The sequence below is a fragment of the Acomys minous genome (assembly GCF_964271855.1).
Source record: "Acomys minous genome assembly, chromosome: 12".
NCBI classification, from domain to species: Eukaryota; Metazoa; Chordata; class Mammalia; order Rodentia; family Muridae; genus Acomys; species Acomys minous.
Window position 1 is genome coordinate 62453291 of NC_140493.1, and position 14666 is coordinate 62467956.

The following is a 14666-nucleotide window of genomic DNA, read 5'->3' on the forward strand; positions in this document are numbered from 1 at the left end:
ACACAACAAGAGCAAAAGCACTATTCATAGTGCTACCACACCCTGGAACCTCAGAGACAATAGCAGCGATCTGATCCCAGCTGGGTCTCTTACCTAACCTGGGACAGTTTGGCTCCCAGGCAGCTGCCACTGTGTGTGAGGTGTATGGCAGCTGCCAATCAAGCAATCAAGTTAGTCAGTGTAATCTGACAGTGTATGAGGCAAAGTAAAACATTAAAGGTATGTTTACAACAGAAATCGACCATGAAATTCACATCCTCTTTCACAAATCGCAATGCTCAACCACTAGACAAACTCCCTTTAGAGGGATGGTCTTCCTGATCTGTCCCAATTAGGGCATGCTCCTTAAAGGAAGGGCGGGACCCTCTCCTCTTCCTCTGTCCCTTCATTTCCTGCCTCAAGAGCTAAGCAGTCAACATGTCATAACCCTGCCATGACTTGGTGCCTCTTCAGAAACCTAAAAGTGATGGGTCTCTGGTTGCACAGACTGGACTTTAAAAACTACAATACAAATACGTCGGGTATTTTGTTTAAAAAAAAAAAAAAAGAAAAAGATAACGTGGAAGGTTTATTTTCTATAGTAATGAAGTGTGTTAGGTATTTGCTCCTGGCCAGAGGTGGCAAAGTACTTTTAACCCTTTGTCTTGTGGAATTCTCACCGTCAGGTAACAAAGCAAGAAACCTTATATCAGTCCTCTTAAAGAGGAGAAAACTGGAGTTCGGGAAAGTAAAATCACTTATCCAAGACCACACAGTGGTCAGGGATGGGTCACAAGCTGTAATCCAGAGCCGCCTGTATCCCATGTGTTCCAGCTAAGCCGCTGGACTGCGTTTCCAGGGATGCAACAGTCTTGCTGCAGCTTGTTGAACTGTGGATCCTTCTAGAGCCTTCTCTCTGTCCCTAAGTAGCCAGGGGAGAGAGAAGTTGTTCAAGGTAAAGGTAAAGAGGACATTTTTGCAGCTGCAAACTTTCTGAAAGGCCGTCTATCTAGTCCAAACCTCTCTTCTCAGCGATGAGAAAACAAGGCCCACACAGTGAAGGTCCAAAGCCACATAGGTGGCAGGTGACAGAACTAAAGCTGGGGCGGGCAGTGCACGCAGCTGGGTAGCTGGGACACGTCGCTTCTCACTGTGCAGGTTTTGTGGATGAAGCCGGCAGGAAGAGCTGGGGAAATTCAGGAAGCACATGGGAGGGCACAGGGTGGGCAGCTGTGCTTTTGGCTGGGAGGAGGCGAAGCTCATCATACATGAGCTCCTCTCCCCCCTGTCCTCAGCACACGCAGGCACGCGGGAAGGACCCACAAAGGCCTCAGCCCTGAGTGGGGGACCTGCAGCGCGAACTGCTGTCCTGTGGTCTTTCTCAGGTGAGACACTCCAGGCCTGCGGATGCAGATGGAGGACGCAATCGAGAAAATCAACATCACCTCCCTTCAAGAAGACCGAGGGGATTTTATTTTATTTTATTTTATTCTTTTCTTGTTTTTCCGTGTTTTAAGCGCATGCAAATCCAGAGACAGGCTTTGCAGGAGGAACGCATGTGAGTTGGTGGAGCAGCGTGGTGGTGCTCGGCTGGCTAGACGGAGTTAGGAAGCCTGCCAGAGACGCATATGACACTCCATGCTGATCCTGGAAAACTACACAGAAAAAAAAAATTCTAATTAACAATCTGGACCTCAAGCTGTTCCCGGAGGCTGCTCTCCAGGCATCAAGCAGCTGGGTGGAGCGGAGCGTGCGTCTCCTGGACGTTAGCTCTCTGTCCTTGCACACACATTTGCACTGTCCTGTCATACTGTCTTCCACGCCCACACTCACTTTGGCCACACTCTTCTCCCACGCCCTTCAAGAGCCACGACCTTGAAGGCTATTCCAGTGCACGCGCCTTACACCAGAATCCGTGGCCGTCGCTCTGTTTCTTCAGCGTTTAGATGTTTAGTTCACACATATTTATCTTTTTATATGTGTGTTCTCTCTCCTAAACTGAAGTTAAGCCACTTAAAGCAAATGACAGATGCGGGTTCTTTCATGATTTCCACGATCTTTTCTGGGAGCAGCGGGTATTCCCTGAATCTTAGCTGCTGACGGCGATAACGACAATAATAATGCTAATGGGGAGAGTGGGGAGAGGATGTGGGGAAAAGTTCTTTCTAGAAAAATAAGTTTTATCCAATATGAATGGCCACAGAAACCTGAAGGACACATTTGAGTACACATGTGATTGCAGACCAAATTCTACCCCCCGGCCCTGAAAAAAGAAAAGAAAAGAAAAGAAAAGTAGAAACAGCAATTAGTCAGGCCCTGTACTCCTCGCTTGAGGGCCCTTCCAATGAGCAACGGTGATCAAAATCTCTTATCGCTACAAATGAAATATCCTATTTCTAAAATTAAACTTCTTATCTCACTTTCCCTGGATATTTTCCCCAGTTCAGGAATACCCTTATCAGTAACAAACCTACTCTGTGTTAAGATGTGAGGGGTGATTCTTCCAGCCCCCCCCCCTTTCATGTACCCAGTTTCTCAATTTCTGCCAAGAGAACTTACTTAGGAAGCAAACAACCCCAGGGGAAGAGCTACTACGTTAATATCCTGCCACAGATGCATCCTCAGATGCCTCTTCAAAACAGTGAGTGAAGAAATGAGAAATGAGATAGGGCTTGCCTGCTGAGGTGGAGGGGGGGGGGGAGCAGGGACACAACAGGGACCCACAGGGGAGAGAGGGATGAGGGTGGGCATCCACTCGACACAGCCAGGCTTGTTGGGATGGGGTGCAGCTTTGGGAATCTCTCCCTAGTGAGAAGATAATAAAAGCAGGTGGATGGCATGGGAACAGTAAGGTGAGGAAAGAGGCCCTGAAAGGAGCCAAGAAAAGGTCAGAGCCCCGAGAGGATGAGGCACCACATTAGCTGTTTTCTGACGAATACACTTGTTCTTGTTCAAAGCTGGCTCTGTTCTTCATGCAGCAGGAAGGAGACCAGAAGTTCTTGTCAGTTCATCCTCCCGTGACCTTTCTCCCCTCTCCTGGGCAGTTCTCTCCCCAAATCCTCCTGCTTTAAGTTCCACACTGTTTGGATCTGGTCTTCATGCCTGCTTCCCAAACGTCACACCAGGCCTGAGCTTGTCCATTCAGAATCTGCCTCAAGGGTGGCCTGACCCCAACATTCCCCTTCGCAGAAGTCTCCCCCTCAACGTGATGCTCAGATAAATAAAACCGTCAGTTTTTCCCTATCTGGTTCCAGATAAAAAACCAGTCTTTTTCAATTAATTATAGGGGGTTTTTTGGCATTTAATAGTTATCTGTAATCTGTCAACCCAATAGTCAATTGGAACTGCTCAGCGAGGGATCGTCATCAGCCCCCATGGTTTCCAAAACCAATAAACTCACTTCATTTATTGTCTCAGTGCCCTCTTTGCCGTATACGGCATTATTCAACACACCCGTGATTTTCGATCTGCCTCCTGCCCGAGTTACCATGGTGCTACTCTTCGCAGGCTTTCTACAGTATTGACTGCTTGGTCGGCTGAGCATCCCTTCTCCTTACATTGCAGCACTCCCATTTTCTTGAAGAGAGTGAGGTCATGACCCAAATGGACCAATTGTACTAAATCTCTTTGCCCTCACTGACTGGTGTTGGGTAAATGACATGACCTTCATCAGGTCAATGAGATTTTTTAACTAGATTTTTCTATCCAAAGTTGGGTGAAAATGCCCTTAATTAGTTGTATTGTATACCATTCAACCTCCAAATTACAGAGACTTTTAACTGCCTGTATTATTTTTTCCTTGACTAAGAATCTTCAGGACAGACATAGTTCTATTGAAGTCTTCTTCATGGCTTTCTTTATTATCTCCTAACAGTGTTTTGTTTTTTTGTTTTTTTTTTTTGTTGTTGTTGTTTTTTTTTTTTTACCAGGGAGAGACATGGATGGGGCACAGGACAAGGAGACAAGAAAAAGATGCATCTGAAGGTCTCGGCCCAGAACTAGCTCTCTGTCACATTTCCACTGGCCACAGTAAGCCACAAGGCCCATAGCAGTAGTGGGAGCAGTCGTGGCCACTGAGCAAGAAATGGGACAATGCAAATATCATGTCATATGAAGGCATGAAGACCCGGAACTAATTGTCCAATGTGTCTGCTCCCTTCATCTTTCTGAACCCAGGCTTCTAAGGTGGACACCAGAAAGCTGCTGGTGGCTGTGGTCACGCCAGTGCAAAGCTGACCTGAAGATGAAGCCTAAACCCCACAATTAGGTTTCTACACCCACAGCCAAGCTCCCCCCCCCCCCCGCCTTTTCAGCCTTTAATTATAGCTTGCTTAATTTCTCTTTGAGTTGAGATCCTGCCACTCACAAGGCATAAACACTAGTGAAATATCTGTTTACCTCTCCAGCGGTCTTTGTTGGCCTTGTGTTTTGTGTTTGCCTTTTTCTCTCCAAAGAAAGAGTTGGCAATCTGGGGCCCAGGGGACAAAACCAGCAGCCGTCTGCGTTTGTAAATAAAGTTTTATTGGAACACGGTCTCATCTCTTTGTTTACATGTCCTTGGCTGATTTCACATTGCAGTGGCACAATTGAATAATAGTGACACAGAGCATGTGGCCCAGAAGCACTAACATATTTGTTATAGAGCCCTTTACAGAAGTTTGAAAACTGCTGCTCTCTGGCTAGTTTCAGACACCTGCGTGTGGGTGACTCCCCCGTTGATCTCTTTGGCTCTGACCTCACTCTTCCTTTGCACATCCTTTTCTACTTGAATGTTCTAAAGCCCCTAAATGCATGAGTATCAAACTCAAGCTAAACGCATTCTTCCCTTCTAAACTGCCCTTTTCTTTTCTCTTCTTCTCCCTAGCCAACGGTGCAGCCTTTGCACCCACACACCCCAGCCAGAACATATCTCACACTTACCCTTCTTCCCTCCTGCCGTGCGGCAACAGTCGCCTTTAACAACTTACCTTATCTCCCGGCTTTCTCTGTGTCTTCTCTTGGACCATAGCCCTCTCTTAACTTGTCGTTTCTGGTGTTTCTCCATTATATACCACCCTTGGCGTCTAGCTGTTCTTTCATAGTGTCCACCAGTGCTGCCACCCTACCTAAGGGACTCTGTGCTTCCCCATGGAAACTCCATCATGCAAGAACCCCAATTGCCTGGGTTTCTGTTCACTCTATTTTGGGTTACACTATTAGCTTTTTATATCTGCAGGTGCCACAGACTCCTATTCACCCTGCTGTGGGTTCAAAATATCTGGGCTTATGTGCAGAGCGAGTCCAGACTTTTCTTTTCTTTTTTTTTTTTTTTTTTTTTGGTTTTTCGAGACAGGGTTTCTCTGTGGAGTCCAGACTTTTCACTGCCACTGTTCCCCGAAACAACATAGTGTACAGCCACGTAGAGAACTGTCACTTTGTACTGGGAGCTGATGTAAAAGTGACGTAAATGATGTGGGAGGATTGTGTGAGTTACATATAAATACTATGCCACTTTTTATATGATTCGGTATATGTGATGGAGAAATGGTTCCGTGGTTTTCGCCGCTTTTGCAGAGTTCTCGGTAGCCATTTTAAGTGGCTCACAGTTGCCTGCGACTCTGGCTTGAAGGATTGGAGGCTCTCTTCTGATGTCTTTGGGCACTGTCGTGGTTTGATTAGGTATAGCCCACATAGACTCATGTGTTTGAATGCTTGGCCATAGCAAGTGGCACTATTAGGAGGTTTGGCCTTACTGGAGGAGACGGGTCAGTGTGGATGTGGAGGAAGTGTGTCAGTGTGGATGTGGAGGAAGTGTGTCAGTGTGGATGTGGAGGAAGTGTGTCAGTGTGGATGTGGAGGAAGTGTGTCACTGTGGATGTGGAGGAAGTGTGTCAGTGTGGATGTGGAGGAAGTGTGTCACTGTGGATGTGGAGGAAGTGTGTCACTGTGGATGTGGAGGAAGTGTGTCATGTGGATGTGGAGGAAGTGTGTCAGTGTGGATGTGGAGGAAGTGTGTCAGTGTGGATGTGGAGGAAGTGTGTCAGTGTGGATGTGGAGGAAGTGTGTCAGTGTGGATGTGGAGGAAGTGTGTCAGGGTGGATGTGGAGGAAGTGTGTCAGTGTGGATGTGGAGGAAGTGTGTCAGTGTGGATGTGGAGGAAGCATGTCACTGTGGATGTGGAGGAAGTGTGTCAGTGTGGATGTGGAGGAAGTGTGTCAGGGTGGATGTGGAGGAAGTGTGTCAGTGTGGATGTGGAGGAAGTGTGTCAATATGGATGTGGAGGAAGCATGTCACTGTGGATGTGGAGGAAGTGTGTCAGTGTGGATGTGGAGGAAGGAAGTGTGTCAGTGTGGATGTGGAGGAAGCGTGTCAGTATGGATGTGGAGGAAGCGTGTCACTGTGGATGTAGAGGAAGTGTGTCAGTGTGGATGTGGAGGAAGTGTGTCAGTGTGGATGTGGAGGAAGCGTGTCAGTGTGGATGTGGAGGAAGTGTGTCAGTGTGGATGTGGAGGAAGTGTGTCAGTGTGGATGTGGAGGAAGTGTGTCAGGGTGGATGTGGAGGAAGTGTGTCAGTGTGGATGTGGAGGAAGTGTGTCAGTGTGGATGTGGAGGAAGCATGTCACTGTGGATGTGGAGGAAGTGTGTCAGTGTGGATGTGGAGGAAGTGTGTCAGGGTGGATGTGGAGAAAGTGTGTCAGTGTGGATGTGGAGGAAGTGTGTCAATATGGATGTGGAGGAAGCATGTCACTGTGGATGTGGAGGAAGTGTGTCAGTGTGGATGTGGAGGAAGGAAGTGTGTCAGTGTGGATGTGGAGGAAGCGTGTCAGTATGGATGTGGAGGAAGCGTGTCACTGTGGATTTAGAGGAAGTGTGTCAGTGTGGATGTGGAGGAAGTGTGTCAGTGTGGATGTGGAGGAAGCGTGTCAGTGTGGATGTGGAGGAAGCGTGTCAGTGTGGATGTGGAGGAAGTGTGTCAGTGTGGATGTGGAGGAAGTGTGTCAGTGTGGATGTGGAGGAAGTGTGTCAGTGTGGATGTGGAGGAAGTGTGTCAGTGTGGATGTGGAGGAAGCGTGTCAGTGTGGATGTGGAGGAAGCGTGTCAGTGTGGATGTGGAGGAAGCGTGTCAGTGTGGATGTGGAGGAAGCGTGTCAGTGTGGATGTGGAGGAAGCGTGTCAGTGTGGATGTGGAGGAAGCGTGTCACTGTGGATGTGGAGGAAGCGTGTCAGTGTGGATGTGGAGGAAGCGTGTCAGTGTGGATGTGGAGGAAGCGTGTCAGTGTGGATGTGGAGGAAGCGTGTCAGTGTGGATGTGGAGGAAGCGTGTCAGTGTGGATGTGGAGGAAGCGTGTCAGTGTGGATGTGGAGGAAGCGTGTCAGTGTGGATGTGGAGGAAGTGTGTCACTGTGGATGTGGAGGAAGTGTGTCACTGTGGATGTGGAGGAAGTGTGTCACTGTGGATGTGGAGGAAGTGTGTCAGTGTGGATGTGGAGGAAGTGTGTCAGGGTGGATGTGGAGGAAGTGTGTCAGGGTGGATGTGGAGGAAGTGTGTCAGGGTGGATGTGGAGGAAGTGTGTCACTGTGGATGTGGAGGAAGTGTGTCAGGGTGGATGTGGAGGAAGTATGTCAGGGTGGATGTGGAGGAAGTGTGTCACTGTGGATGTGGAGGAAGCGTGTCAGTGTGAATGTGGAGGAAGCGTGTCAGTGTGGATGTGGAGGAAGCGTGTCAGTGTGGATGTGGAGGAAGTGTGTTACTGTGGATGTGGAGGAAGCGTGTCAGTGTGAATGTGGAGGAAGTGTGTCAGTGTGGATGTGGAGGAAGTGTGTCACTGTGGATGTGGAGGAAGTGTGTCAGTGTGGATGTGGAGGAAGCATGTCACTGTGGATGTGGAGGAAGTGTGTCAGTGTGGATGTGGAGGAAGCGTGTCACGGTGGATGTGGAGGAAGTGTGTCAGTGTGGATGTGGAGGAAGTGTGTCAGTGTGGATGTGGAGGAAGCGTGTCAGTGTGGATGTGGAGGAAGCGTGTCAGTGTGGATGTGGAGGAAGCGTGTCACTGTGGATGTGGAGGAAGCGTGTCAGTGTGGATGTGGAGGAAGCGTGTCACTGTGGATGTGGAGGAAGTGTGTCAGTGTGGATGTGGAGGAAGCGTGTCAGTGTGGATGTGGAGGAAGCGTGTCAGTGTGGATGTGGAGGAAGTGTGTCACTGTGGATGTGGAGGAAGTGTGTCAGTGTGGATGTGGAGGAAGTGTGTCAGGGTGGATGTGGAGGAAGTGTGTCAGTGTGGATGTGGAGGAAGTGTGTCAGTGTGGATGTGGAGGAAGTGTGTCAGGGTGGATGTGGAGGAAGCGTGTCAGTGTGGATGTGGAGGAAGCGTGTCAGTGTGGATGTGGAGGAAGCGTGTCAGTGTGGATGTGGAGGAAGCGTGTCACTGTGGATGTGGAGGAAGCGTGTCAGTGTGGATGTGGAGGAAGTGTGTCAGTGTGGATGTGGAGGAAGCGTGTCAGTGTGGATGTGGAGGAAGCGTGCCAGTGTGGATGTGGAGGAAGCGTGTCAGTGTGGATGTGGAGGAAGCCTGTCAGTGTGGATGTGGAGGAAGCGTGTCAGTGTGGATGTGGAGGAAGCGTGTCAGTGTGGATGTGGAGGAAGTGTGTCAGTGTGGATGTGGAGGAAGTGTGTCACTGTGGATGTGGAGGAAGTGTGTCACTGTGGATGTGGAGGAAGTGTGTCAGTGTGGATGTGGAGGAAGTGTGTCAGGGTGGATGTGGAGGAAGTGTGTCAGGGTGGATGTGGAGGAAGTGTGTCAGGGTGGATGTGGAGGAAGTGTGTCACTGTGGATGTGGAGGAAGTGTGTCAGGGTGGATGTGGAGGAAGTGTGTCAGGGTGGATGTGGAGGAAGTGTGTCACTGTGGATGTGGAGGAAGCGTGTCAGTGTGAATGTGGAGGAAGCGTGTCAGTGTGGATGTGGAGGAAGCGTGTCAGTGTGGATGTGGAGGAAGTGTGTTACTGTGGATGTGGAGGAAGCGTGTCAGTGTGAATGTGGAGGAAGTGTGTCAGTGTGGATGTGGAGGAAGCGTGTCAGTGTGGATGTGGAGGAAGTGTGTCAGTGTGGATGTGGAGGAAGTGTGTCAGTGTGGATGTGGAGGAAGAGTGTCACTGTGGATGTGGAGGAAGTGTGTCAGTGTGGATGTGGAGGAAGTGTGTCAGTGTGGATGTGGAGGAAGTGTGTCAGTGTGGATGTGGAGGAAGTGTGTCAGTGTGGATGTGGAGGAAGTGTGTCAGTGTGGATGTGGAGGAAGTGTGTCACTGTGGATGTGGAGGAAGTGTGTCAGTGTGGATGTGGAGGAAGCGTGTCAGTGTGGATGTGGAGGAAGTGTGTCAGTGTGGATGTGGAGGAAGCGTGTCACGGTGGATGTGGAGGAAGTGTGTCAGTGTGGATGTGGAGGAAGTGTGTCAGTGTGGATGTGGAGGAAGCGTGTCAGTGTGGATGTGGAGGAAGCGTGTCAGTGTGGATGTGGAGGAAGCGTGTCACTGTGGATGTGGAGGAAGTGTGTCAGTGTGGATGTGGAGGAAGCGTGTCACTGTGGATGTGGAGGAAGTGTGTCAGTGTGGATGTGGAGGAAGTGTGTCAGTGTGGATGTGGAGGAAGCGTGTCAGTGTGGATGTGGAGGAAGTGTGTCACTGTGGATGTGGAGGAAGTGTGTCAGTGTGGATGTGGAGGAAGTGTGTCAGGGTGGATGTGGAGGAAGTGTGTCTGTGTGGATGTGGAGGAAGTGTGTCAGTGTGGATGTGGAGGAAGTGTGTCAGTGTGGATGTGGAGGAAGTGTGTCAGGGTGGATGTGGAGGAAGTGTGTCAGGGTGGATGTGGAGGAAGTGTGTCAGGGTGGATGTGGAGGAAGTGTGTCAGTGTGGATGTGGAGGAAGCGTGTCAGTGTGGATGTGGAGGAAGTGTGTCAGTGTGGATGTGGAGGAAGCGTGTCACTGTGGATGTGGAGGAAGCGTGTCAGTGTGGATGTGGAGGAAGCGTGTCAGTGTGGATGTGGAGGAAGCGTGTCAGTGTGGATGTGGAGGAAGCGTGTCACTGTGGATGTGGAGGAAGTGTGTCACTGTGGATGTGGAGGAAGTGTGTCAGGGTGGATGTGGAGGAAGTGTGTCAGTGTGGATGTGGAGGAAGTGTGTCAGTATGGATGTGGAAGAAGTGTGTCAGTGTGGATGTGGAGGAAGTGTGTCAGGGTGGATGTGGAGGAAGCATGTCACTGTGATTGTGGAGGAAGTGTGTCAGTGTGGATGTGGAGGAAGTGTGTCAGTGTGGATGTGGAGGAAGTGTGTCACTGTGGATGTGGGGCTTTGAGGTCTCCTATGCTCACTCTTCCCAGTGTGGAATTCCGGTCTCCTCTTGTTTGCCTTTAGATCAAGATGTAGAATCAGGGAGATAAGCAGATTAAATATATTAAATGGAACTAAGGGAATGGTGACCCTGGGGCAAAAATCCCACCCAGCTAAGCTTCCGTCTGATTAAAGGAAGTTCTCCAAGGTGCGTTGCTACCTATTCTAATTTTACAGCGCATTTGTGGTTGTACAAGGGATAGTTATATCACGTTGGGCATTATTATAACCTGGATATTGTTTTCGTTTGGACATAAGGAGATATGATTGTGTGTCAAGGTGATGAGGGGTGGGTTCTGATGGGTATTCTTGGCTGTCAACCAGACTATATCTAGAACGAACTACAGTACAAAATGGAGGATACACTTAATCCAGATCTTGTGGCAGGAAAACAACATGCGTTTGATTTGGATGGACAGGCTTATGATCTAGATCTTGAGGTGGGATAATACACTTTTGATCTGGATCAACACGCACCTTAAATCCAGAATTTTGAGGCAACGCTTATAAAGTTCTATAATGAAAAGGAAATAAAGGAAAGCTTAGGTCCAGATAGGGTAGTACATGCCTTTAATTCAGCAGGAGGACCCTTTAATCGTAGCACTCAGAACTCAGATAGATCTCTGAGTTCAAGGTCACCCTGGTCTACAGATCAAATCCCAAGACAGCCAAGCATAGATGGTGAAGGAACCTGTGGAAAACGGAAAGCCGGTGAAGTTGTAATTGAATGCAGGGCGGGAGGGGGGGTGGGGTTGGGGGGGGGGATGTTCTAGCCCCAGCAAGTGGCAGAACTTGGCAGCTTCGGCCATGTGGTTCTAGCTTTAGAATCAAGGGTAGATCTCCCTCCATGACTAAGGAAAGCCACTGAGGCCAGGCATGAGAGGCCCTGAGAGGCCATTGTGTGAAGTTGCAAAGGTGAAGCCTGCGTTGCCTTGGAGACCACAAGAGGTTAGAGATGCCAGCGCCATGGGGTACCGCCTAGGATTGCTGCTAACAGGCGTGGAACCAGCCCGAGAGACAGAAGTGTGCTGCAGTCAACAAAGCTGAAAGGAGTTGGAGATCTGAAGAGCATTTTGACAGCAGACATGATTTTTAGAGTTTGCCCAGCCGGTTTTCACTCTTGCTTTAGTCCACTCGTTCCTCCCTTTCCTCCATTTTGGATCAGTCATGCATGTTCTGTGCCATGATATGTTGGAAGTATGTGATCTTGTTTCTGGTTTTGATTTTATAGGGGATTACAGTTAAGAGATTGCATGAATCTCAGAAGAGACTTTGACCTTTGGACTTTGAAATAATTGCTGAGACTGTGATAGACTATGGGGACTTTTGAAGTTGGACTAAATGCATTTTTTTTTTTTTTGCATTATGTCATGGCTATAAGCCTGTGGGGACCAGGGAGTGGAATGTGGGAGACTGAATAGGTAAAAGCCTCCATAGATTCATGTGTTTGAATGGTTGGCCATAGTAAGTGGCACTATTAGGAGGTGTGGCTGTATTGGAGGAGGTGTAGCCTTGTTAGAGGAAGTGTGACACTGTGGATGCCTGGCTTTGAGGTCTCCTATGTTCAGCCGAGTGCGGCATTCCTTCAGATCAAGATGTAGAACTCTAGGCTCCTCCAGCGCCATGTCTGCCTGCTTTGCTTTCTGCCGTGATGATAATGGATTGAACCTCTGAAACCGTAGGCCACCCCAGTTGTATATTTTCCTTCATAAGCATTGCCTTGGTCATGGTGTCTCTTCCCAGCAATAAAACTCTTAAAACAAGCACCCACCCATAAGTGTCATGAACACACACACACACATACACATACACACACACACACACACACACACACTCCATATCTGAGAGAAAAACATGCCATAGTTGCCTTTCTACCTCTGGCTTATTTTACTTAACATGATAATTTGATTCCATGTACCTACAAATGACTTAATTTCATTTTCTACATGGCTGAATAAAATCCCATTTTGTAAATGTAGTGTATGATATATAATTTTTTGAAATGTCTACCTTTAATCCCAGCACTCCGGGAGGCAGAGGCACGTGGCTCTCTGTAAGTTCGAGGCCAGCCTGGTCTACAAAGCTAGGCCAGGTCTGCCAAGGCTACACAGAGAAACCTTGTCTCGAAAGAAAGAAAGAAAGAAAGAAAGAAAGAAAGAAAGAAAGAAAGAGAGAAAGAATTTTTAAAAATATTTTTGTCTATTTTTCCACTGGCGCATCTGCTATTTTTCCCTTATTTGTCTATAAAAGCTGCTTGTATATTCTGGCTATGAAATGTTTTTGTCAGTTGTAGGTGTGATAGATAAGAGTTCTCAGTTCCTGGCCTTCTTTTTGTATCCTATACTGTCTATTGATATATAAAAGTTCTGTTGTAATTAAATTTGTGTAATTTTCCTCTATAGTCTGTGCTTTTGTGTTTGTTTAAGAAGTTTTGTTTTCCCTATTTGAAGGTTATAGGTACTAAAACCCAACATTAACTGAATACTTCAGCATTTGTTGGATATTTTCTGTTTTAAGCACTTACAATCTCCTTTTTAAATTTGTTTTTTGCAATTTTCTTTCTTTTTATTTTATATGTATGAGTGTTTTGCCTACATGTATGTCTGTGTGTCGTGTGCATGTGGTGCCATAGAAGAGCAGAAGAGGGCTTCAGATTCCCTGGGGCTGGAATTACAGATGGTTGTGAGCTGCTTTGTCGGTGCTGGGAATTGAACCTATGTCCTCTGTAAGAGTAGGCTGTGCTCTTAACCACTGAGCCGTTTCTCCTGTTCCTCATTGTCTCCCTTGTATGTAAAGGACTGAACAGCTCAGAGGAATGAAGTTAGTGGGTCAATGTCACACAGCGAATAAGCAGAGTCATCAGCATGAAAGTTCTGATGTCCTCTTTAAAGTTTCCAGTCTGTAGTTCACTTGCATACCGAAAGTGAGGTGCTGGGTCTGATCTTACCTTGGAGCCTCCCTTTACCAATTGCGAGATGCTTATTGTAAAAATAATGATAACAAAACCAACCCCCAACTCCCAAACAAACTAGTGTTAACTGAGTCTTGCTAAAGACCATGCTTTTAAAGTTAAACGATCCCAAATAAGGAGGGGCCAAGTGGAACCCACTCTTCAAGCGCTGAGTGAAGCCCAGCTTCAAATGGTGGGTGTGGTACCAGAGTAAACAGTAAGTCAGCCTCCAGAGAGCAGCACCAAGGACTGGGTGAGATGAAATCTGCCCCGCCCCCAAGAAGCCCTGAGAGAGGCAGAGGCCATCAAAAGCAGGCACAATCTCAGAAGCTCCACCTACACAGCTGGGACCAAAATAGTTCACACGCATCCCTGCCGCCTCCTGTGAACTCTGTGGGAAGGAACTCTGGTCACGAATTGCTTGTTTCAACCACCCACATCCACTAGGACAGCAACAGTGATGGCGCTCGTATCTTGGAACCTATCGATCAACTAAACAACATAGCATAGGCTACACATCACACATTTTCTCCACCAAGTGCTATCTTTCTACAAAATTGGAGGTTTTATCCAAATCTAAAGAAAACAAAACCGATCTTCTAATTTAAGAAATAAAGTGGCATGAGCCGTGCGTAGCATGTCATTGGGCCTGATCATAAAGGTCTCACAGCACAGGCACAAAACCTGTGAATGTCACTGTCACTGCGGAAAGCAAACTAAAGCTGGTCTGTTTAGTATTTTGCTTGTGAGAGCCTACATGCCTACATACAATCTGGCTGACAGAAAATGCTAAAGAGTGATCGCACCAGCTCTGCTGGTTCCCCTCTGCCTTGTTCTTTTCTTCCTGGATGAGCTCACATCCCACACTCCAGATGGAAACGCCCAAGAATCACTTGCAGGTAAAACTGGGCATGTGACCTATTCCTAGCCAATGAGGTCAAAGGGAAAGATGATGGGTGTGGAGGCTGGAGATTCTGAAAAACACTTTCTAATAAAGGTGTATGTTCTGGCAGAGCAGAACAGCGGAAGTGAGGTCATAGAAGCACATGGAAGACTTGTGGCTCAGGGCTAGCGTGGACGCGCAAGAGGCCATGGGGTCAAGTCAGCAGCACCATATGCTTATGAAAATAGTGAAATATAGCAACTCGATATTTTTCTTTGAGGCATTTATTTGAAATAAATTAGCTTCTTTAATTGAGCATAGTTAGCTACAATTATTAGTTGTTGACACACATTTCGGTTACTCAAGCAAGAAACACAACTGTAGAGATGACTTGCTTGTTTTTGCTGAATTTGAAATGACTTATTCACACTTTCTTCTTCATTTACATAGTTTGCCTAAGAAACCATCACAGCCTTCTTCCGGGACCTAGCTAG